The 25,351-nt window shown below is 47.5% G+C and overlaps 1 protein-coding gene and 1 pseudogene across 4 annotated transcripts in view; one reads left to right on the top strand and one right to left on the bottom strand.

Annotated features, from left to right (window-relative positions):
- Window positions 1–25,351, bottom strand: part of LOC125441092 (cytochrome c oxidase assembly factor 1 homolog) — a 103,710-nt gene that overhangs the window by 74,753 nt on the left and 3,606 nt on the right. The window lies entirely within an intron of this gene.
- On the top strand, window positions 4,087–4,205 carry LOC125441376 (annotated as a pseudogene).

Raw genomic sequence — 25,351 nt, 5'->3', positions numbered from 1 at the left:
GGTGGGCCACAACCAGATGATAGGTCCCCCTCTCCCCCTCCCTCCCCTTCCCCCCAGGGTGGGTGGGCCACAACCAGATGATAGGTCCCCCTCTCCCCCTCCCTCCCCTTCCCCCCAGGGTGGGTGGATCACAACCAGATGATAGGTCCCCCTCTCCCCCTCCCTCCTCTTCCCCCCAGGGTGGGTGGGCCACAACCAGATGATAGGTCCCCCTCTCCCCCTCCCCCCTTCCCCCAGGTTAGGAGGTGGGCCTGGCTCCAAGTGATAGGCCCCCCTCTCCCCCCCTCCTCTTCCCCCCAGGGTGGGTAGGCCTAACAAGATGGGTCCCCTCTCCCCCTCCTCTCCTTCCCCAGGGGTGGGTGGGCCCTGGCTCCAGATGATGGGTCCCCTCTCCCTCCCTCCCCTTCCCCCCAGGGTGGGTAGGCCACAACCAGATGATAGGTCCCCCTCTCCCCCTCCCTCCCCTTCCCCCCAGGGTGGGTGGGCCACAACCAGATGATAGGTCCCCCTCTCCCCCTCCCTCCCCTTCCCCCCAGGGTGGGTGGGCCACAACCAGATGATAGGTCCCCCTCTCCCCCTCCCTCCCCTTCCCCCCAGGGTGGGTAGGCCACAACCAGATGATAGGTCCCCCTCTCCCCCTCCCTCTCCTTCCCCCCAGGGTGGGTGGGCCACAATGGCACCAGATGATAGGTCCCCTCCCCCCTCCCTCCCCTTCCCCCCAGGGTGGGTGGGCCACAACCAGATGATAGGTCCCCCTCTCCCCCTCCCTCCTCTTCCCCCCAGGGTGGGTGGGCCACAACCAGATGATAGGTCCCCCTCTCCCCCTCCCTCTCCTTCCCCCCAGGGTGGGTGGGCCCACAGCTCCAGATGATAGGTCCCCCTCCCCCCCTCCCCCTCCTTCCCCAGGGTGGGTGGGCCACAACCAGATGATAGGTCCCCCTCTCCCCCTCCCTCCTCTTCCCCCCAGGGTTGGGTGGAGCCTGGCCACAACCAGATGATAGGACCCCCTCTCCCCCTCCCTCCCCTTCCCTTCCCATAGATTGGGTGGGCCCACAACTCAGATGATAGGTCCCCTCTCCCCTCCCTCCCCTTCCCCAGGGTGGGTGGGCCCTGGCTCCAGGTCCCCTCTCCCCCTCCTCCTCTTCCCCCAGGGGTGGTAGGCTGGCCAGATGATAGGTCCCCTCTCCCTCCTTCCCCAGAGTGGGTGGGCCACAACCAGATGATAGGTCCCCCTCTCCCCCTCCCTCCTCTTCCCCCCAGGGTGGGTGGGCCACAACCAGATGATAGGTCCCTTCTCCCCTCCCTCCTTCCCCAGGATTGGGCCAGGCCTGGCTCCAGATGATGAGTCCCCCCTCTCCCCTCCCTCTCCTTTCCCCAGGGGTGTGGTGCCAGGCCACAACCAGATGATAGGTCCCTTCTCCCGTCCACTCCCCTTCCCCAGGGTGGAGGTAGAGGCCACAACCAGATGATAGGCCGCCCTCTCCCCCTCTCCTCTTCCCCCAGGGGTTGGGTAGGGCCACAACCAGATGATGGGGTCCCCCCTCCCCCCCCCTCCTCCCTTCCCCCCAGGGTGGGAGGTGGGCCCACAACCAGATGATAGGTCCCCTCCCCCTCCTCCTCTTCCCCCCAGGGTGGGTGGAGCCCACGACCAGATGATAGGTCCCCTCTCCCTCCTCCCCTTCCCAAGTTGGAGGTAGACCTGGCACCAGATGATAGGTCCCCCTCTCCCCCTCCCTCCTCTTCCCCCCAGGGTGGGTGGGCCACGACCAGATGACAGGTCCCCTTCCCCTCCCTCCCCTTCCCCCCCAGGGTGGGTGGGCCACAACCAGATGATAGGTCCCCTTCCCCGTCCCTCCTCTTCCCCCCAGGGTGGGTGGGCCACAACCAGATGATAGGTCCCCCTCTCCCCCTCCCTCCTCTTCCCCCCAGGGTGGGTGGGCCACAACCAGATGATAGGTCCCCCTCTCCCCCTCCCTCCTCTTCCCCCCAGGGTGGGTGGGCCACAACCAGATGATAGGTCCCCTTCCCCGTCCCTCCTCTTCCCCCCAGAGTGGGTGGGCCACAACCAGATGATAGGTCCCCCTCTCCCCCTCCCTCCTCTTCCCCCCAGGGTGGGTGGGCCACAACCAGATGATAGGTCCCCCTCTCCCCCTCCCTCTCCTTCCCCCCAGGGTGGGTGGGCCACAACCAGATGATGGGTCTCCTTTCCCCTCCCTCCCTCTCTCCCCCCCCCAGGGTGGGTGGGCCACGACCAGATGACAGGTCCCCTTCCCCTCCCTCCCCTTCCCCCCCAGGGTGGGTGGGCCACAACCAGATGATGGGTCTCCTTTCCCCTCCCTCCCTCTCTTCCCCCCCCCCAGGGTGGGTGGGCCACGACCAGATGATGGGTCTCCTTTCCCCTCCCTCCCTCTCTTCCCCCCCCAGGGTGGGTGGGCCACGACCAGATGACAGGTCCCCTTCCCCCCCCCCCCCTTCCCCCCCAGGGTGGGTGGGCCACAACCAGATGATGGGTCTCCTTTCCCCTCCCTCCCTCTCTCCCCCCCCCAGGGTGGGTGGGCCACGACCAGATGACAGGTCCCCTTCCCCGTCCCTCCCCTTCCCCCCAGGGTGGGTAGGCCACAACCAAATGATGGGTTCCCCTCTCCCCCTCCCCCCAGGGTGGGTGGGCCACGACCAGATGACGGGTCCCCTTCCCCCTCCCTCCCTCCCCTGCCCCTCTAGGGTGGGCGGGCCATGACCAGATGATGGGTTCCCAGCTTCCTGTGTAGCTGGGGAAGAATTCACAATTGGGTTTGGTTTCTTTCCACTTGCAGATGACTCTGACTGAGTTATAGGATTTACTCATACTGTATCAGTAACTTCTGTAATACGCACTGAGACTGAACAGGTAATTTATATGAATACCTCATGCCTGCATGTAGAGTGAACCACATCACTGATGATAGATGGTACTGATGCCGTAGGGACCAGATCAGAACATGGCAATGGGCCATGCTAATGTGAATAACATTTATTTATTTATTTACTTCATTTAGACCTCACTTTTTCCCCTCAATGGGGACCTAAAGTGAATTATACCATTCTCCTCTCATGATATATAACCGTGGTGGTGAACCTTTGGCACTCCAGATGTTATGGACTACAATTCCCATCAGCCCCTTCCACCAATTGGCCATGCTGGAAGGGGCTGATGGGAATTGTAGTCCATAACATCTGGAGTGCCAAAGGTTCGTCACCACTGATATAATGATATAAGTGAATTATATCATTCTGTTCTACAGCATGGTGTAGTCGTTAAGAGTGGTGTATTCTCACCTGGTGAACAGGGTTTCTTTCCCCACTCCTACATATGGAGCCTGCCGGGTGAGCTTGGGCCAGTCACGGTTCTCTCAGAACTCTTTCAGCCTCACCTGCCTCTCAAGGTATCTGTTTTGGGGAGAGGAAGTGAAGGAGTTTGTAAACCTCTTTGAGACTCCTTATGGCTGATAAAGTGGGGTATAAATCCAAACTCTTCTTCTCTATTTATTCTTTCCTCTGTGAAAAAGGTTAGGATAAGAGTGTGTGACTAGCCAAGGTTGGCAGCAGGCTTCTAGGGTAGAGGGCGGAAGAGATTCAAACGGGGGTCTCCCAGATCTTACTTTCAACCATTAGCCATCATAATTGCTACGCATTTCTGGCTGCTCATATTCACACAACACACCTGCACTTTCAGTATGTGAAAACACACAAAGATTTGATTTTGTGAAAAACTGAGATAACTGGACAATACAAATTTCAAACCAGAGACAAAGCCATGAATTCTGCTACTTTTGTCTATGCATCGCTTAAGTACATACAGTGCTTAAGTACATACAACCTTCAAAATCAGCAAAGCAATAAGCTACTCTTGTCCTTGCCTGTGGAGCAAACCCCTGGGATCACAGTTCTTTCAGCACAAGAGGGACCTCTCATTCCTCTCAACTGTCTTCTAAAATTACTGTCTGCCCAGTAATCAAAATGGACAGTTGGCAGGTTTGCTCAAGTGCTTCAAATGGAGAAAAAAATGGCCAGATGAAAAACAGAGTTAGTACTTAGTACTTAGGACCAGCCTACGGCCATACAGTCCTGAACACGACTGGTCTCGTCTGATCTCGGAAGCTAAGCAGGGTCGGCCCTGGTTAGTACTTGGATGGGAGACCAACTGGGAATACCGGGTGCTGTAGTACTTAGGACCAAGATAATCTGCATGTTTGTCATACTAGAAACAGCAGTGAGGTTGACATAATGCTGCCTGGAGCAATATGTCATAGAATCATAGAGTTGGAAGGGGCCATACAGGCCATCTAGTCCAACCCCCTGGTCAGTGCAGGATCAATCCATAAGAAAGTGTTTGTCCAGCTGCTGCTTAAAGACCGCCAGTGGAGGGGAGCTCACCACCTCCCTAGGCCAGAGGTGTAGCTCCAAGAGGATGGGGGGTGCTTGATGTACTGGGCGCGCGCCCCTGTGGGGCTGTGGCAAGGGTGTTCTGGGGAGCGGCATGGCAGGGGCATTCTGGGGCGGTTGTGCAGAGAAGGGCAACAAGGATGATTGAGGGACTGGAGCACCTTCCCTATGAGGAGAGGCTGCAGCGTTTGGGGCTCTTTAGTTTGGAGAGGAGACGGCTGAGGGGGGATATGATTGAAGTCTATAAAATTATGCATGGGCTAGAAAATGTTGACAGAGAGAAATGTTTCTCTCTTTCTCACAATACTAGAACCAGGGGGCATTCATTGAAAATGCTGGGGGGAAGAATTAGGACTAATAAAAGGAAACACTTCTTCACGCAACGCGTGATTGGTGTTTGGAATATGCTGCCACAGGAGGGGGTGATGGTCACTCACCTGGATAGCTTTAAAAGGGCTTGGACAGATTTATGGAGGAGAAGTCGATCTATGGCTGCCAATCTTGATCCTCTTTGATCTGAGATTGCAAATGCCTTAACAGACCAGGTGATCGGGAGCAACAGCCGCAGAAGGCCCTTGCTTTCACCTCCTGCATGTGAGCTCCCAAAGGCACCTGGTGGGCCACTGCAAGTAGCAGAGAGCTGGACTAGATGGACTCTGGTCTGATCCAGCAGGCTCTTTCTTATGTTCTTATGGAGGACGCACTAGTGCACTGATGCTTCCCCCCTTGCTACGCCTCTGCCCTAGGCAGCTGATCCCATGTTCAACAACTCTTGCTGTAAAATTTTTGTTCCTAATATCCCGTCAGAACCATTCTGCCCATAATTTAAACCCATTATTGCAAGGCCTGTCCTCTGCTGCCAACAGAAACAGCTCCTTGTCGTCCTCTAAGTGACTGCCTTTCAAATACTTAAAGGGTGCGGTCATGTGCCCCCCTCAATCTCCTCTTTACCAGACTAAACATTCCCAAGTCCCTAAGCCTTTCCCTGTAGGACTTGATCTCCAGGGCCCTGATCATCCTTATCGCTCTCCTCTGCACCTGCTCCGTTCAGTCCACATCCTTTTTTAAATGAGGCCTTCAGAACTCCAGGCGAGGCCTGACCAACGCAGTGTACAGTGGGACTATGACATCTTGCAATTTGGATGTTATGCCTCTGTCAAATGTCAGAATATTCAGGATTTTGGAATTAACACCTTGCTCAGTTTTAGGTAACAAACACCGGCTCATTTGTTCACTTCTTTTGTACTATTACAAATGCTGCCGGCACCTGGAGCCCCAAGGACATAATTTCTACAATGGAAGTATTGCAGATTTGAAAGGAAGGGTCAAATGGGACACATCCCTGATTTCTCTCCCCTCCTCTTTTATAGTTGATAGGAGTTTCACTGTAAGCATTCAAGCTAGAGCAATATCACATCAGAATGCATCTAGCCCCTTGCTCCTGAACAGACAAAGGGGACCGGGAAGCTCAGGTGCGTGCTGAGAGGCCTTTGCCGGTGCATCTGTCTGTGCTGGGCGGGAGACTTTTAAAGAGCCTTTTGTCTGCGCCTTGGATCTTGTGGGAGTGGAGCCAGCAGGCACCACTTCCTTCAGCCTTCCTTCAGTTAAACACCATGAGCCCACTCATAATGATCATCAATACAACACCATCAGCGTAGATATTGCTTTAAGAGGGATAAATCCTTCCCCCCCCCCCAAGGAATTTACCATAAAGACAGGTGTGAACTAGCCTTAAACTCTTTTTAAAAAAACTTTAAAAGTTCAGGTCTCATCCTCAAATATTTACTAAAGTAGTATATTTTTAAAAGGGTTCACCAGTCCATGGCTGACAATCATTGGGGTCCCTGATGTGTTGATGTAATTTCTGGCGAGACTACAGTTGCTAGGCTGCAAGTGGGGTCTAAAGATCTCCCGGAACCAATACTTATCTCCAGATGACAGAGATCAATTTCCCTGAAGAAAACAGCTGCTTTGGAGGGTGAACTCCATGGCATCTTGCAGGCTGAGGTCCCGCCTCCCCCAAGCTCTGGCCTCCTTAGGCTCCATCCTCCAATCACTAAGAATTTCCCGACGGAGACTTGGCAATCCTATAAGAAGCTATGAGGTCACATCATCACATGGGGAAGGTAGGTGTGTGTGATTTGCTCCAAACTCTATGGTTTAACCACAGTGTTTTGGCTGAATGCTAGGGTGTCACCCAACACAATGACATCACTTCCAGGTCATGCTAGAAGCGAAGTCATTGTTCTGAGCAATGCAAGTCCCCACCCCATTTACCTGGCATTTCTCCCCAATCCCTACTGTTCAGCTGAGGCGACAGGGACATGAAGTCTCAACTGCAGCGGGAGACTTGGTGGTCCTGGTTCTATCCCACCATTCCTCCAAGAAGTTCAGGGTGGCATATAATTCTCCTCCATTTTTATTTCCAGTTACAGTAGTCCTGTGAGGTAGGTTAGGCTGACAGAGTGAGAGTAACTATCCCAGGAGTACCTCATGGGGAGTTGAGCCTGAGTCTCTCTGATCCCAGTCTGGCACACTACTGCACACTGGCTTAGCTTTTGACATGAGACTTATCCTCAACCACACTGGCTAATTTTCCCTGTTCCTACAAACTATTAAAAGATATGGGACCCCTGTCCAATTCAGCATCTCACCATCTCTTAAAAAACTGGGATGGGGGGTGCCATTGCTGTGACCCCTTAGCAGAGGCGGGATGCAGCCTATTCGCACCTATTTGGTAGAACCGGTTATTAAAATTTTCTCAGTTCGGAGAACCGGTTGTTAATGATTAACTCCACTAGGGACAAGGGTGTAATCTCTGTCCCTGGGTACAACAAATCTCGTCAAGTGGGGGATGCAAAATTGCCCCCCAGGGCCCCCTGCGGCCACCATCGGAACCTGTTATTAAAATTTTTGGATCCCACCACTGCCCCTTAGGTGTGAACTGTCCACCCACCTGATGGACCAACAAATCTGATTCATCCGTTTCCCATGGCATGTTTGTCGAAGCTACAGACAGCTTGCTCACAGAAAGCAACACTTAAGAAAAAGCATTCTTCGCCCTCCACATCTAAAGACGTCACCTCCCAGAATTCCCAGTCCCCAATAACAAGAATTAAATGTTAATGCTGCCCCCCATCAGGGTTATCTGATAGGGACAGCTCAATTATTTAAAAGCCGCGTCGGCAATACGCCTCCTTGCTTTTCCATATGCAGGAAGGAAGGAACGGACTCGAACGATACCAGAAGACCTCCCGAGCACACAAACCCCCCTCTCCTGTGTTAAATGGATTGTCTTCCAAAGCCCTCGCGCTCTGCAAGCAGCTGTTCGGTGCATTTCGATCCCCAGGCAGGGCACGATCGCATTAGCATTCCTTCTAGTGTGTTTGTCCTTCCGTGTCTATGCATTAAAGTTCTATTTGAAATCAGCCCGTGTCCCTAATCTACCCATGGACCTTTTAATAAATATTCAAGACTGGTTTGCAGCCCCTGGTGGGGGAGGGGGGGTGCCGGTAAGAGGAGGAAGGGGTGTCATGGATAAGCCCCACAGCTTTTCTCTCACACATATGCAAACCACACACCAGAAGAAAAACAAACTCCCAACAAAAGTGTGGTATTTCCACAACAAAGACCGAACTTCGGTCAAGAAGCCCTCTCCGGGGAATACGATACCATCTGAGCCACTGAGCTCCCAAGAAACCCAGCTGCACCATTCAAGCAACCGGTGCCATAGCTACTATAACACTCGGTGACCTCCGACCCCTCATTTTGGTCCTATGGAGCTGCAGGACAAAAGCCCAGAGACACACAGTCTGTTTTAATTGACAAATTAATAGCGGCCAAGGCTCCGCTGGATTCCTCTAGGGGTCCAGCCAATTCTGGGCAACACCACATTAAACAAACAAACCAAATACCAAAGAAACAAAAACTATCCCATGAGCATTACTGTTTTCATAGTGCTTCTCACAGAGTTTGCACAGTTACTACCACTTGAAACAACAACAGACACATCTCTGCTGACATCTATTTAAGGATACCATGTATATCTTTTAATTTTGTACGAGGATTTCCTCATTCTCAGGATAGGCTAGGTCCGTGGTGGCGAACCAATGGCACTCTAGATCAGCCATTCTCAACCAGGGTTCTGTGGTACCCTGGGGTGCCGTGAGCATGTCCCAGGGGTACCGTGGCAACACTACCGCCCCCCCCTCATTTTTGTGGTGTCTCCCACCGGTGCTAGCAACGACATGGAGCTGGCCCATGGGGCAGGGCCTGCCACAAGGTCAGCAGCCACCACCACCCCCAGTGCTTCCCTTCACCCTGGGAGGGGAAGGGGGGTGGCAAGCAGGGGCAATGGGAGGGGAAGGTGGAGGGTGGCGGCAGGGGTACCGTGAGATATGAAGAGTGAGGTCAAGGGTACCCTGACCTCGAAAAGGTTGGGAAACACTGCTCTAGATGTTCATGGACTACAATTCCCATCAGCCCCCAATTGGCCATGCTGGCAGGGGCTGTTGGGAATTGTAGTCCATGAACATCTGGAGTGCCATAGGTTCACCACCACTGGGCTAGGTTGAGCATGACTGGCACAAGATCACCCAATGAGATGCCCTGGCATGCAAAGATTTCAACTCCCAATTCCTAGCCTGACCCTCTAACCACTACACCCCACTATAGTTGTAAAAGCTTCATATGCTACTCACCCTTGTATTTCACTGCTAACAGCCAGCCAGTGTGGTATAGTGGTTAAGGGGTTGGACCTACAACCTGAGAAATCTGGGTTCAAATCTGTACTTGCACCATGGAAATTTGCGGGGTGACTTTGGGCCGGTCATATACTCTTAGCTCTCAGCCTGGCTAGTATTTGGATAAAAGACCTCCTGGGAATACCAGGGGTATGACACAGAGGCAGGCAACAGCATACCACCTACAGGAGCAGCAGTGGCGTAGGAGGTTAAGAGCTCGTGTATCTAATCTGGAGGAACCGGGTTTGATTCCCAGCTCTGCTGCCTGAGCTGTGGAGGCTTCTCTGGGGAATTCAGATTAGCCTGTGCACTCCCACACACGCCAGCTGGGTGACCTTGGGCTAGTCACAGCTTCTCCGAGCTCTCTCAGCCCCACCCACCTCACAGGGTGTTTGTTGTGAGGGGGGAAGGGCAAGAAGATTGTAAGCCCCTTTGAGTCTCCTGCAGGAGAGAAAGGGGGGATATAAATCCAAACTCCTCCTCCTCCTCCTCCTCCTCCTCCTCCTCCTTCTTCTACAAACATCTTGGGCCTTGTTTTATTCAATAGGCCACCCCTCTCCCATTAAATACCCCACAGGGTCGCCGTAAGTCAGCTGTGACTTGACTGCAGCAGCCAAAAAAGTCAAGAGTTATCCGGCAGTATCTTGGAAGATTCCTGGATGGAGAATTCCTGTAGGGACGCGGTGCCCCACTGTGAACAGACTGGATTTTTAAATCATTTTCCCACCTGCCCGCTTTTCTCAACAGCAAAATCTATTTGTTGGAACCTGGGAACAAAATGGCTGCCCCACCTAACCTAAAAAATAAAGAAAAGAGCTGGGTATTGTACGAACTTGTTAACTGAGGTCTCGTGAAAGTTTCCAGAGTACCGTCCCCCCTCCCCCCAGCAGAAAGGGCTGCCACAGAATTATTAATGATGGAATCGGCTCCATCCTTGAAGGCATTTTGATCACCTCACGGGGCACATTTTCCAGTGGCAGCTCAACACATTCTGGGTTTTCTTGCTCCCTTCATGCCCCCACAACTGTAAACGGCCGGTAGGAAGTTGCCTCATGTTTACGATTACTCTGCGTGACCCTTTTTTTAATCAGAGGAGGCTACTGTTTCAAACACAACTATAAAAGTACCACTTTGGGAATCGCGAGGGCTGTAACTCATTTACTAGGTAAACCTCCTTCGTTCTCTCTCTTTTTTTTAAAGCTACAAATCAAGACACAGCCCTTTTCAGCCCTCGACCCACTTTATGAAGCATAAGCCCCGCAGGGAGATGTTGAGAGCCTTCGCAAACATAAAGCTCCCCTTTGTCAACCCAAACCAACTTTCCGTACTGGTTAATTGCAAACCAAGTTGGAATAATTGTAGAATTGCATGCACACACAGGTTCCTTTACCTCTTCGTCTCTCTCAATGCCACATCTTTGGGATGTAGATTGAAACGATTTTGGCCCATTTTCAGAGCAAGTACCCACTCTGTTAGGAAACGGGTAGCCATTCCTGCAAAAACATGTGTTTAAGTCCAATACATACCTAATAGGACAGCAGATTGATTTAAGTGAAGTAATAACAGGGAATCATGTTTATTGTGAGGGATGCAAGTTAAGGCATTCTGTTTTATTTCAGGTTTTTTTGATCCCACTGAGATACTTCAGTAGAGAATGCAAAAAATTAAAGAATTAGATCTTTTTCTCCCCAGTCCAAGATACTAGAACTTGTGTCTGTTGCCCCGTGACCTTCTTCTCTCTTTCCTCTCCACCACTCCAATCCTCGTGAAGGGGTGGGGGGGTGGGGGAGGGTCAGATTGTGCAAACAACCCTACCTATCCCAACCTAAATTCAATAAATGTATCTGAGCAGCCCTAATAGCCTCAATTCACTGGTCTCGTCAGAGCATGGCAACTAAGAAGGATGGAATACCACCAAGGAAGACTGGGACTCTTATTCAGAGGAAGGCAACAGCAAACCATTTCTGCTCATCTCTTTCATTCATTCATTCATTCATTCATTCATTCATTCAAAGGAAGGAAGGAAGGAAGGAAGGAAGGAAGGAAGGAAGGAAGGAAGGAAGGAAGGAAGGAAGGAAGGAAGGAAGGAAGGAAGGAAGGAAGGAAGGAAGGAAGGAAGGAAGGAAGGAAGGAAGGAAGGAAGGAAGGAAGGAAGGAAGGAAGGAAGGAAGGAAGGAAGGAAGGAAGGAAGGAAGGAAGGAAGGAAGGAAGGAAGGAGAATTCGATTTATATGCCCACCTTTCTCTCCTGTAAGGAGACTCAAAGGGGCTGACGAACTCCTTTCCCTTCCCCCCTCAATACAAACACCCTGTGAGGTGGGTGGGACTGAGAAAGCTCAGAAGAACTGTGACTAGCCCAAGGTCACCCAGCTGGCGTGTATTGGAATGTACAGGCTAATCTGAATTCCCCAGATAAACCTCCACAGCTCAAGGGGCAGAGCAGGGAATCAACTCCAGTTCCCCCAGAATAGAGTACACCTGCTCTTAACCACTACATCACCAATGCTCCAATATGTTTGTTTGTTTGTTTGTTTGTTTGTTTGTTTGTTTGTTTGTTTAAGCTCTTATCCCGCCCTAACCTTACAGGGCTCAGGGCAGGTAACAACATATTGCCTTGGAAACCCTATCAGAAAGAATTTCATAGGGTTGCCATGAGTTGGTCACAACTCAACAGCACACTTCCGAACCCAGAATAATTCTTCATCCCTCCACTGAAAAGTTATATGCATCCACGGTGAAGCCTAGGGCAGAAGATAACTCAAGGTCACCAGCTTTCTAGATGTTGATGATGTTTCCCTCACAAAGTACAATGTACTGGTCAGGCTACTATAGTGGTCCTCAATCCTGCTGAACCTATGGATTTTGGAATTTTGAGACAGGAGCCTCCCCATTGCAACATCCCATAGCTGCCATAGGAGGTGGGAGGGGGCTCCGTCACGAAATGCTGGATGATTCAAAGCCAAGCCTTCCCCAACAGTGGAGGCAACTGTTTCTAAATGGGTTACCCCTACAAACACTAAGGGGATGCCTCCTGAGATTTTCTGACAAATCTCCCTCTCCAGTTAATTGAAGAAAGCCATTAGTGTGCTTTGCGGTACCACAGTGGCCCCAAGAATGCCACTTAAGGGATCCCTGGTCTAGTAAATTACAAGCTTACTTGCAAACCTATCTATCAGTTCATGTTCACTGGGGTTCTACTCTAGTAAATTTCTTTATTGCACAGAAGTCCCCAATGTGATGCCTGCCAATACCTTTCCTGGAGACAGCTAAGTGTTTTGGTGAAACATTGCAGTCAAAGCACCTTTGGACACTGGGGATACAGGAAGATATGCATTATTGCAGATCTTGCCAACATACATGTCCTGCTGCTCACACCCCAGTGTTTTTTCCCCAAGCTTTAAAAAATATTATGAAATTATAACAATCTGTCTCCAGTTCCTCTGAATTCCTAGCTTGCTTGCTTTCTTGCTTCCTTTCTTTCTTAAAGTAAATCTCTAGCCCTTTATGTTGTGTAGTTATAACACCTAGATGCTCATTCGCCAATGCTTGTTGATGCTTATTAACATCAGTTATTATCTGAGGCGCTACTAGTCAACTACAAACTCTGGAATACACATAACAAGAAGTGCAGAAATCTAATGTTTGCATCTGAGTGCAAAAAAGCCCCACAGGGAGACGTCCCTGCTACCTTCACACCCAAATCTTTAGCCTTCATTGTTGTGGGAAAAGGTTTAGATATGTGCGGGTCGTGACGCAACTGCCTTCCAAGTTTGGTTGACAACGGAACAAGAGCATTTGTTGTTTCAGATACAATATAACAGAGATGCCTATGCCAATCATCTGATCTCGCTCTCTTTTGTACTTTGTCAACCTGATTTTAACAGTCCCACCCTATCTCCTTCTACACTGTAAACAGTCCAAAACCAAGCCTACAATTCAACTGGGGGGGGGGGGGAGGTCAGGGAGAAAACGAGGCATTTAAACTGAACAGATTTCAGTCAGCACAGGGTAAAGAGGATTAAGTCTGCCATGCAAAAACCGTCTTGTTTATACTACCTGCCTCCAGTACGGTTTCAAGTTCTACTCTCATGAAGGAATAATTTAGCTGCAAGAAGGGAATCAACACAACAACATTTAAATTAATTTGGTCTAGCATATGCCTGGTACGGCACAAGCTCTCTGACAGATTTTTTTGCTTCACATTTTCGCTTTGGTCCCACTAGAAATGAAGGGCAATTTATTTTCCATAACCGCACAGGAAATGTAAATGTTATATTTGGTTGCCTACAAAGCTTGGAAAAAGAGGTGGCATGTATAGGAGGAGAGGAAAATTCTGTTATGCTCAGTTCACCTCCCTCACAAACAAAATCCAAAATGAGCTCCCCATTTTTCCCCAGCCTTACATATATGAACTGCACATGAACATTCAAGACTTTCATTTTTGTTCAGAGCAACGGAGCCTGCAGAAGAGAGTTTGAGTTTGGATTTATATCCCCCCTTTCTCTCCTGCAGGAGACTCAAAGGGGCTTACAATCTCTTTGCCCTTCCCCCCTCACAACAAACACCCTGTGAGGTGGGTGGGGCTGAGAGAGCTCCGAGAAGCTGTGACTAGCCCAAGGTCACCCAGCTGGTGTGTGTTGGAGTGTACAGGCTAATCTGAATTCCCCAGATAAGCCTCCACAGCTCAGGCGGCAGAGCTGGGAATCAAACCCGGTTCCTCCAGATTAGATACACGAGCTCTTAACCTCCTACGCCACTGCTCTCTACCTGTAAACACAGCACTGTTATATTCCAAGACCTCTCACCCAGTATGAAATCTGCATGTTGTCCCCCAATACTTATGAGAGCAGAAAGCCAGGGTATAACTTTTGTAAAATAAAAAGTAAACACAAGAGCTTTGCAATATGGCTCTCAGACTCTGGCTTTGTTCTACGTGGCTAGCGGAATGCCTGCCGCTGTGTGGCAAGCTGGAAGGGAACACTATCTCACCTACTCTGGTTGCCATCTAACTTATAGCAATCCCATGAGGCAAGTTTCCCCAACAGGGTGCCCAATGGTGCCTGCCAACTGGTCCCTGTCAAATGTTTTTAGAAGAAAAAGAAGAGCTTCTTTTTACAACCTGTTTTTTCCTACCTCTTAGGACTTTCAGAGCAAGTTACAATTGCCTTTCTTCCCCTTCCCACAACAGGAACCTTGTGAGGTGGGTGGTGCTCAGAACATTCTGAGAGAACTGTGACCAGCCCAAGGTCACCCAGCAGGCTTTATGTGTAGGAGTGGGGGAAACAAACCTATTCTACCAGATTAGAGCCTGCCGCTCACGTGGAGGAGTGCAGAATCAAGCCCCGTTCTCCATATTAGAGTTTGCCAAGGTTAGCCAGATCAAGGCAAATATCCCAAGAACCAAACTGTACATAGCTGATTATTCCATCAATCGCTGTTCCCCTCCCTATCCCTGGTCACCTTCCCTAGTTTGGAAAATAAAGTCCAAAAGCCAAATTGAAGCACTGTATTCAGACTTCCATACAAAACTATCGATTCCACCCAGTCTATAGGCTGTCTCAGACCTTCTTTGTTGTAGAATGCTCCGTCTGGGTCCTAGTGCTTACCTAGTCCCGTTCCTCCACATCTGTTTGAAAGTAAAAAGTGTGATGCAGTTTGCAAAAGGCAAGTATTGATGACAGTCATTCAGTGAACTATAAATGCTCTCGTATCAAAGCACCATGTTCAATAACGCACCAAATGATGGTTTTGACAAAGGCAGCATGTAAAAATGAACGAAAATTCTCACAGTCATTTGGGACTATATTCTAATGGAAGCATACAATTTTCTCCACCGCTGAACCTCAACTGACTGTACTAACATCTTTTTCTGAGACAGAGTATAGCAATTAATACCGAATCTTCTGGACTACTGTTATTCAGGGATTTCTAATTCCTGACCTTGCTAGCATCAAAGAGGAAGTTAGCTGTTTCTCCCATCTCTGGATGTTGGTTTCTGGACTGAACCTCTCTCTGTATTGCTGTTGTTAAACACAGAAGAGACCTTGCTTACTGAGTACTGGAGAGAAGAAAGAAAATTGCAGCAGATGATTGCTGCTAGGTCTTGAGCTCTGTACAGGAACAGAAAGGGTACTTTGTGAACATTTTGTAATGGACCACAGCACTGAAAATGAGTAGAAATATATGCCCCACAACAGTCTAATAATGAAGCACATGAGAAGGAGGACCACTTTATAGGAATCTGAGCACAGATCTGATAGCCGATATTTTGCCATTCTAGGCAACTCATACAACACTGCAACTTAGACATCCACCTTGAAATTGACCAATTATGAACAGGATGTATTTTTAACTACTAATGTACTTTTAACTACTGTTTATATGCCGCGCAGGAATGTTATTTGATGATTATACATTAGAGAGAATATAGCAGGCTCCAGGTACCTGACTTAAAAGCACAATCTGAGTACAGGACAAAAACTACCTTTGGGAACAATATTATGTAATTTGGTTCTGAAAAGGAGACACTCTAATGTACTCATGGAAGATGGTAAACTCGTGCTGTTATAAGAATCTACAAATCCACCATTTCCTAACTTTATTCAGCTTTATGTGCCAAATTCTACCTTTAAAATATTCTTCTCATCACTGGGTTAAATAAATAAGAGTTTGGATTTGGGTTTGGCAAGGAGACTCAAAGGGGCTTACAATCTCCTTTCCCTTCTCCCCCGCCCCCAACAAACCCCCTGTTTGGGGGGGGGGGGTTGAGAGAGCTCCAAAGAACTGTGACTAGCCCAAGGTCACCCAGCTGGCATGTGTTGGAGTGCACAAGCTAATCTGGTTTCCCAGATAAGCCTTCACAACTCAAGTGGCAGAGCGAGGAATCGAACTCGGTTCTCCAGATTAGAGTGCACCTGCCCTTAATTACTACACCATGCTGGCTCTATGAAAGCAAATAACATCATCTCCATAATAGTCATTGCTCAATATCAACCAATCTGTAACATGTTTGTGAAGCGAAAACGAAGACCCTTTCTGCACAAAGCTTCTAAAATGTTTGTAAAAGGTTTTCACACACACACACACACACACACACACACACACACACACCGCATTTTGTTCACACTTGACCCCTTGAAAAGATTCCTGGTTGCCATGACATGATTTCCCCCCCTTATTTTGAGTTCTGTGTTGAATTGATGTTTCAGTATTTCACAGCCTCGTGCTGCATTCTATACTTCTTGTATACTCAAAGCTTCAAAGAAGCTTTTAATACCCACCCCCCCTCCCCAATAAAAGAACAAGCAGGAAAATCCTGCAAATAAACAGGCGCAGGGAAACTGAGTGAATTCAGAAAATGTTGCCGAGGAGAAAGTTCACAGTAGCAGCAAAGCGTGTGAAATGTAGCCAACAGATCGCACAGCTCTTGAAGACATTTTCCAAACGTTTTAGAAGGGAATTTGTTTTAAATGCTTTCGAGGCTGGAAATAAAATGTTTTGGGGTAAAAAACAACGCAGAACTCCATGGAGGAAACGTTTCCTGGCTCAAAAAGTTTTAAGTGAACTGTGTGGAAAAGCCCTAAGTTGTCTTCCTTGGGGCATGCCGAAAAGAATTCCAGTCCTCCTGGATCAGAAAGTTGGTGCTAGAAAGGCTAGTTGATGTTAACATTGTGGTGTGTTCATTATAAAGCAACACAGCAACATTGGGGGTGGGGGGTGGGAGGGAAGGCCTGCGCCCACCGGACTACTTAGGAGGACGTGTGCCGTGCTAGGAATAAAGTATAAGCCCTGACTTGGATGGTCCAGGTTAGCCTAATCGTGTCTGATCTCAGAAGTTAAGCAAGGTCAGCCTTGGTTAATATTTGGATGGGAAACCACCCAGGAAATCCAGAGTTGCTACACAGGGGCTGGAAATGGCAAGCCACTTCTGGTCCTCTCGACTTGAAAATCCTACAAAGCAACCAGAAGTCTGTTGTGACTTGACGGCACTTTCCACCACAACAGAGCAGCTTGCCCGAAAAGCAGCAGCTGCAAACTGAACATAATTGATGTTTTAGTGCCCCCAGCCAAGCCGAGAACAAACAAAAGTCTCAGTGCAGACAACAATGGAGGGGAAATGGAAAAGATTAGCACACCAGCCTGGATTTTTTTTCCAGGTCCCCCACAGACGAGACTGTGAATGGTGGGAGGGAGAGAATTAAGAAAGAAGAATTAACAACAAGAGCGGCAAATGGAACGGGATGAAATCTGATGAAAAGAAGGCAGAATCAAGGAAGCGCCTCCAAAGGAGCATCCTATGAAACGATGACATACCGGTCCAAGTGGCATGCTGTGTCCCTTCTGCCAACAGCTCCTGGTCTTGATGGAGATGGAAATTAAAGTTTTCAATTTTAAGTCTGGGGTTCATCGACGGGAGTTTAATAACAGGGTTGCCAAAAGCATTTCTATTGGGATAAAAGTCTAAATGGTGGATCTCTTGCTCACGGCATTTGAGAAGCCAAGCAACAACATTTCTATTTCTTGGGAGAGGATCCAGATCCTTCCTATGTATCAAGTAAATGTTTCGTGGCAAAAGTGTGAACTCTCTTCCAATGGCCATTTCATCACACTTTTGCCACGAAACATTTACTTGATACATAGGAAGGATCTGGATCCTCTCCCAAACATCAATTATGTTGGAAACCAACAACTTGGGCAAAAGACAAAAGCCCAAGTTGTTGGTTTCCAGGTACCCCATGGCCATTGGAAGAGAGTTAGGGAGGAACTAAAGAGAGACTTTGGCCAGTGTAGCTGTCAGTGTCGCATTTGGCATGCACCGGAAGTGATGTCATCACACTGCTGGTGATGGAGACTCTGTGGAAGTTGGGCAAAAACTCGATGGTAGAAGTCATTTCTATCATAGAGTTTCTGCCCAAATACCAGAGCGTCACTGGCAATGCAATGACATCACTTCCGGTGCACACCAGAAGTGACATATCTGTGTTACTGGTGACATCGGCCTAGGACTCCCTTTGCTGACCGGCACCTGGGAAGGGACTGTGGGGTGGGCCAGCCTACTGAGGTGAAAGATTTGGGGGAGACGTTCTCTCTGCTGTTATTTTTTTTTGCCCCAGCTCCACCCCCCACCCCCAGGAGCATGAGCAAATGAGGCTCCTTACCTCCTCATTCCCTACCTGTATTAAAACACACTGTGGCTCGCTGTGCATGCCCAATGGGGCAAAACTCAGGAAACTCCACTAGGAATACACAGCTTGCCCCACAGCATTTAAAGACCTTGAGTAACGAGGAAGGAAAGGGAAATTTTCAAAGGACTACAACTGGATGGACCTGTGACCACCATCATGTTTAGAATCAGAGATTCATAGAGTTGGAAGAGACCACAAGGGCCATCAAGCCAAATCCCCTGACATGCAGGAATACACAATTGAAGCACTCCTGACAGATGGAAATCCAGTCGATCCCCTTGTTTCCTCTTCTACCTTCTGGACCATGAAACTCTGCAAGGCAAGTGAGGAATCTGTTGAACCTTGGCAGAGTTTGACTCCCAACACATATCAAGATAACTGAAATCTCCCATTACTACTACTTCTCTTCTTTGTGAAAGTTTGGTCATCTGTTCCAGGAAGGCATCATCCAACTCTTCAGTCAGGCTTCGAGATGCTATCTGAGTTCTGCCCAATATTGGTTCTTTTCACCCCCACCCTCAACTCCATTGTTAAAATGTTGACACAACCACTTTGAGCTAATTCAGTGCTTCATTAAGAGAGAACGGCTTATGAAAGAATTACAGGTTCACACTGGCAAACCGGTTTATTTTTCCACCGATCCCAAAAGAACAGCATTTTCCACATGTTCCCCTTACAAACAAGTATAACGACAACTTGATACAAAAATGTAGGTTTATGGCCCTTTCTGCCCCTGTTGCAGTGCTGTCATAAGAACATAAGAACTAGCCTGCTGGATCAGACCAGAGTCCATCTAGTCCAGCTCTCTGCTACTCGCAGTGGCCCACCAGGTGCCTTTGGGAGCTCACATGCAGGATGTGAAAGCAAGGGCCTTCTGCTGCTGCTGCTCCTGAGCACCTGGTCTGCTAAGGCATTTGCAATCTGAGATCAAGGAGGATCAAGATTGGTAGCCATAGATTGACTTCTCCTCCATAAATCTGTCAAAGCCCTTTTTAAAGCTATCCAGGTTAGTGGCCATCACCACCTCCTGTGGCAGCATATTCCAAACACCAATCACACATTGCGTGAAGAAGTGTTTTCTTTTATTAGTCCTAATTCTTCCCCCCAGCATTTTCAATGAATGCCCCCTGGTTCTAGTATTGTGAGAAAGAGAGAAAAATTTCTCTCTGTCAACATTTTCTACCCCATGCATAATTTTATAGACTTCCATCATATCCCCCCTCAGACGTCTCCTCTCCAAACTAAAGAGTCCCAAATGCTGCAGCCTCTCCTCATAGGGAAGGTGCTCCAATCCTTCAATCATCAGAGGAGAAAGGGAATTCCTGCAAACACTGTTCCGCTTGTTTTTAAATCCCTATATGATGTAATCACCAAACTCTAAAACAAACACATACAGTAACAATTTAAGAGCAGGAAGAATCCCTACATCCCATCCACATGTCTATGAGAGGTTTTCTCTTTCTTGTGTCAGCTGCGCAAGAAAGGAAAAACAGGTGGCTTTTCCACATTTAGGAAACATCTGAGCTGAAGCAGAAACTCTATTGTAAATGTAAATTGCAGTACAAAGGAAAAAAAACACAAAGACTTAATAGGGCAGACAGGGAGGGGGAATCCCTTGGGGACACAAGGAAAATTTCATAGTCAACATATGGTGCATAACAGGCTTTACAAGATTAAAGGCTGGAATCCAAAACAGGCTTACAAGGAAGTAAGTCCTATCAAGTTCAGCGGGACTTACGTCTAAGTAAACATATTTTAAGATTGGGCTGGAAAAAATTGAAGGACAAAAAAAAGAGAGAGATCTGCTTCTGTTTTTGCAGTGGAAATCTCCCTCTAGTGGTTATTTGTTGGGAGTTGAAAATACAAGCCAGGCTCAAATATATTTCCTCTTTAGCCTGGACTCCTTTGGGAGGAAATGAAAAATAAACATAAACATATATATTTACTCCTGCAGTGAAATCAAAAGCAGTCCACTGCAGAAACAATAATAATGATAAGAAGACCCTTCTCCCCTTCAGTAAAGGGCTACCAAGGTATTTTTACAATATATCTTCGCCGTACCTCCGACGTACCTTAATGCTAGCCCGACTGAACGCCCTACCCTCAGCAGTCCTGAGCGGCAGATTTCTCCAGATCCCATACCAACAAAGAACGTGTCCCTGCTCACAAAAAGCCATCGAAACGATCGAGCACATCCTCCTAGATTGCGAACTATATGCTTCATCTAGAAAACAATATATAGACCCATATACTGAGAACTATGCCTACTCATCAGACAAGGTTAAATCTTTCTATCTGCTTTGTGATCAGTCTCCTCATAGATCCCTAGACGTTGCCAAATTCCTGGCGCTGGCACAACAGATTCGCCACAGATTTTAGTTTATTTATTTATTCATTGTTTTAACTGCTGGAAATGTCTGAACCTACTTATTTTAACTTGATTCTCCTCAACTGTTGTATTTTAAACTCATGCCAATAAAAGGTTGTTGTTGTTGTTGTTGTTGTTGATGTTGATGTTGATGATGATGATGATGATAAGAAGAAGAAGAAGAAGAAGAAGAGCTTGGATTTACATCGTGCCTTTTTCTCCTGTAAGGAGACTCAAGGGAGCCTTACAAACTCTGTTCCCTTCCTTTCCCCACAACAGACACCTTGTAGGGTGGGTGGGGCTGAGAGAGTCCTGAAAGAACTGTGACCAGTCCAAGGCCACCTGGCAGGAATGTAGGAGTGGGGAAACAATTCTGGTTCACCAGACAAGAGTCCACTGCTTTTAACCACTATACCATACTGGTTCTCCATAAAATGTCAAATGGCACCTGAGTGCTTCCAAGGATTGCCAACTCAAATTAGGAACTTTTTTGAGATTTGGGTGTAGATTCTGGGGAGGGGAGGATTTGGGGAAGAGAAAGACCTCAATGCCATAGAGTCCACCCTCCTAAGCTGCCCTTTTCTTCAAGGGAAAATTATGCACGGATTTAGTGTGACACAAAATTGCTCTTAAAACCAGGAGGGTACAATTGTGCCCCTTGATGAGGCCATGTATGATTACACAGATACTTTTTAAAGATCCCAACATTTTAAAATTTCTTGAAAACAAATCTTCTTTTATGAGAACTGAACACATATGTAATTTAATAGCTAAAGTCAAATTTAAATGTAGTGAGGGCGAGGGAAAAGAACTTACCAGTGTAACTTTTCATCTCAATAAAATAGGACTATGGACGCATGGGCTGATTCCACATGGGCCAAAAACAGCGGTGTGAAAACGGTGTGAAAACAGTATAAACCCTTTTACACCATTTTCACACCGTTTTCACACTGCTGTTTTTGGCCCATGCAGAATCAGCCATGGAAGGCAGTAATGCATGCTTAGCTCACCTGTAGAACCATAGAATTGGAAGAGACCACAAGGGCCATCAAGTCAAAACCCCTGCCATGCAGGAATATACAGTCAAAGAACCACTGATGGATGGACATCCAGACTCTATTTAAAAACCTCTGAAGAGGAAAACTCCACCATACTCTGAGGCAGTGCATTCCACTGTCGAACAGACCTTACTGTCAGGAAGTTCTTGCTAATGTTTAGGTAGAATCTCTTTTCCCCTAGTTTGAATCCATTACTCAAACTCAAACTAGACCTTCATTAGGCATCAAAAGAATACACAGAGGTCAATTCCGCACTTGCGTTATCGACCTAAGTTCGAGCTGCGTTCAACCTAAGTGCTCCGCACAACCACTGGGATCGATGTGGTTTTGTACCAGCTTCGCCCTGTGTAACGGTCAAATATCTGACTCCAGTTGGGAACTACTACTTTTTCAGGGAACCAAGCTCAAACTCAGCTCGATTCCAGTAAAGTGCGGAATTTCTGGTGCCAGGAGTCCCCCATTCAGACAATCACAGCTGAGTGTTTCGGGCATGTGTACAGCTGGCCAATCAAAAAATGCCACCGTCCCTCCATTCCTGTGGCAGATTTTTTTATAACGTGTGTGGGCATAGACGGAACATGGCCGTAGAACAGTAGCCAATCGGAACGGAGCAGCGAAGAGGCACAGGATGATTCTGCCCTCCGAGCTGGAATCAAGCTGGTTGCAGTGGGGAACAACAATGGCTTCGACCTAGGTTAGTACCTTTCTCAGGGAACTGGGTCGAACCTATTTTACTCGTGTGCAGAATCACCCAGAGAGAGAGAGAGAGAGAGAGAGAGAGAGAACGAGAGAGAGAGAGCGAGAGAGAGAGCTAGGATTAAACAGAATGATGCAGCTGGTAGGAGTGTCAGGAATATACAGGCATCATTTATACAAAAGGGGAAACCCGGAAAGTTATTTCAAGGTATTGACCAGGAAGTTGGCCACTATTTCCAGTATCTTGGGGTCTTGATTGTTCAGGAGATACTTCAGTTTGGAATTTGGAGAAGACAGGAGTGCCAGAATTGGGGCCTTCAGAAAAAAGCTAGGTCTAAATTCTGTGAATCTAGAGCAGGCAAATAAGATATGCTCTAAGGTGAATCCATTACTCCTTGTCCTAATCTTTGGAGCAGCAGAAACAAGCTTGTGCCCTCTTTAACATGACATCCCTTCAAATATTTAAACTCTTCTCCAGACTAAACATGCCTAGCTCCCTAGTTGCTCCTCATTGAACATGGAATTCAGAATTTTTACCATTTTGATCGCCCTCCTCTGGACCTGTTCTAGCTTGTCAATATCATTCTTGAATTATGGTGCCTACAATTGGACACCATATTTCAGATGAGGTCTGACCAATGCAGAATAAAGTGGTATTATAATGTCTCCTGATCAAGAAACTATAATCCTGTTGATGCAGCCAAGAATTGCACTGGTTTTCATGGCTGCCGCATCACACTTCTGACTCATGTAGTCCGGCAGGTGTCACTTTGGCTTGCTAACAAAGCATATATTGGTGTTTGGGATAGCAGCACCCTATCAACTGTCTAGCAGAGGATAGCAAGGAGTACCAAGCAGCAGCAATGGCACTAGGGTTGCCAGCTGGATGCCCACAAATATCAGCAATTGTTTGGGAATACTGGAAGCTTTTCAGTGGGCAAGAAAGACTGAGATAATGGAGGCAGCACCCCAATCGGCCACTTGAGTGCAGCAGGAGGAAGCCAAGTACTTATCCTCCAAGCTTGCGCAGGGAATAAAACAGAGAAGTGGTTGACTTTTTGTTGCTCACAAATGGTTGCAAGGAGACAAACAGAAACAAAGAAGTGGAGCAGGACATAAAATACAGTGTTTGACTACATGTCTCAGCATCTATTAGCTTTTACACACATGTGGCTTCCTCTGCATTGAGTGTACATTCCTTTCGGCTTTGATTCTTGGTTATGCACATGTTTTCCCTTCTTCAGCAGTAACTCTGCCTTCAGATCAGAGAGTCTCTGTGGTTTTGGAAATTGGTTTAAGTACAACTTTTCCTCTCCCTTCACAGGAAAAGCAATGGAGATCCACGAGCTTTCTTCGAGTTTTCTTGAACCTTCCTGCCTTTCCCTACCCCACCATAGCAGTTCCTTCCAATATTTGGGCCACCGTTTCAAAATGATCAAAAGGGCTTTCTTTTTATGCTGTGAAATAGACATGAAATCGACTTGGTCTAGCAAAATAACGCGAGAGTCTGACCAAAGATGGCAGAAAAAAAATAAAAGGTGGCAGGCAACCTCCCCTAATGGAGGTTGCAGAGGAAGAACAAGGAAGAAGAAGGAAGGCAAAAAGGTGGATTTGCTCAGTTACGGATGCTTTGCAGGAGGAGAATCCTTGTCTAAGCAAAAAAAAATGGGGGGGGGGGGAAACCTACTGTAAAGCAAACAGCAACAGGGCAAGAAATGTATGCACAAATGACCGTGTCCAATGTTCCCTGTAAGCAGCGCGGTTGCACAGCCCCAAAGTCACCATATTGGTGCCACGCAGCTTGGGCAGCCATCCAGCAGGGAGAGTTCTTGCAGGCAGCTGAGTTCCACCCACTGGTAGGGAACTTCCATGCAGTTGTGGGGGACTATTAGAGGGACTATTGGTCATGTTTCTTTCTCGTTCTCTCCAGTAGCTGATCAGGCGCTGCAAAATCAAGTCAAGCACCTCTCAAGAGTTGCCTCTTCCTTACCCTGCCTCTGAGGAGAAGAGCTTGACTTCCTCAGCTGCTAGAGACAGTAAAACACCCATATTTACTTCACACACACCCTTTGTGTCGTCTTGTGCACACAGACATGTGTGTTTTATCCCTCCTTAGTAGTCTCTTCTTCATCTGTATTTTATAACAGTACAAATCCATAGCGTGCCTCTGCAAAAAGGATTATAGGAAACGCTGAAAGTACTTCAGGGCTGGCGCATCTCTATCAGCCAACAACTGCAGCAACAGGTAGTTAATAGCGAAAGGTGTTTTTTTAAAAAATGCTTTATTTAAATTCCATAAACATATAATAAATATAACATTACAATATTTTTCATTCATATATCTTAACTGAAGAAAAATAAAGGAAGAGAAAGAAAAAAGATAGCCCGAAAGAAAAAAAAGAGAGAAATCAACATCATGGAAAAGAGAAAGGAAAAAGAAAGAAAGAAAAATAAGAATAATAATGACAATTTGTCAACTTCCACCCTTCATTTTCTCAAAAAAGTCTAATACAAATATTTAACATCTTTATATCTCAAATTCGTCGGCTTCCGTCTGTACATACTTTATTGTTTTTCAAATAAAATTATTAAACAAAATGAATGTTTTGGACAGTATATTTTTGTTCTAGATATTTAATCCATTGATCCCACTGGTTTTTTTGTATTATAAGTTTCAGTACTTGGCTACAGCAGCCAGATTAGTGCTTGCAAAAAATTGGGAAACCTCCAATATCCCAACTATATTAGACTGGCACTTGAAAATGTTAGGCTCATTCCGCACATGCAGAATAATGCACTTGCAAACTGCTTTTAATGCTCTTTGACGCTGTGCGGAATGGCAAAATCCACTTGCAAACAGTTGTGAAAGTGGTTTGAAAAC

Source organism: Sphaerodactylus townsendi, linkage group LG11 (genome assembly GCF_021028975.2).
Source record: "Sphaerodactylus townsendi isolate TG3544 linkage group LG11, MPM_Stown_v2.3, whole genome shotgun sequence".
Lineage (NCBI taxonomy): Eukaryota > Metazoa > Chordata > Lepidosauria > Squamata > Sphaerodactylidae > Sphaerodactylus > Sphaerodactylus townsendi.
This window is presented reverse-complemented; position numbering and strand designations above follow the sequence as displayed.